This window comes from Austrofundulus limnaeus, unplaced genomic scaffold (genome assembly GCF_001266775.1).
Source record: "Austrofundulus limnaeus strain Quisiro unplaced genomic scaffold, Austrofundulus_limnaeus-1.0 Scaffold133, whole genome shotgun sequence".
Lineage (NCBI taxonomy): Eukaryota > Metazoa > Chordata > Actinopteri > Cyprinodontiformes > Rivulidae > Austrofundulus > Austrofundulus limnaeus.
The window spans coordinates 490,734-491,460 of record NW_013952535.1 but is presented as its reverse complement, the minus strand read 5'-3'; positions in this window follow the sequence as shown (position 1 = coordinate 491,460).

Below are 727 nucleotides of genomic sequence, written 5' to 3'. Positions count from 1 at the left end.
GTACCAGGGAACATAGATACTGGGAAACATAAGTACCAGGGTACATGAGTACCAGGGAACATAGGTATGACCCCCACAAGATGCCCCAGTAGTGTCATGGTCTGTGTTTATTTTCCTTAGTTTTCTAGTGTTTTCAGTGTTCCCCTGTGTTTCTCAGCCCTCCTTTTGTTATTTAAAAATAAATTTTTGTTATATTTTTGAGCCTGCCTGCGCCCTGGGCTTCGTTCCTGCTAGAACCTTACATAATGATCCGACCAAGCACCCAGCCTGCAGGTAAAGTTTTTTCAAGTCTGCCTTTCCCAGAGGCAGATGAGTTTTTTTCGACACCAGCCTCAGAAGAGCCGGTCCCGTCTCTGCCGCCATGGGAGGACGAAATAACTAGCCCGCTGATTGCTGGTTCGCTGATGATTCTCCGGTGGTCCTCCACCCATGAGGCAAAACAACTCCTCTGCCAGCAGATCGAGGATGTTTTTGCTAGGCGTCCCGATCTGCTGCTCCTGCCCGGCCACCGGAGGGTCAGTGGGTATGCTCGGCGTCTGCTGGCTGAGCAGTTAAACACCCACCCTCCCACCCCTTCTGAGTCTGCTGGGTCTTCTGAGTCTGCTGGGTCTTCTGAGTCTGCTGGGTCTTCTGAGTCTGCTGGGTCTTCTGAGTCTGCTGGGTCTTCTGAGTCTGCTGGGTCTTCTGAGTCTACTGAGCCCCCGGGTCTGATTGTGATGTCCCCGGG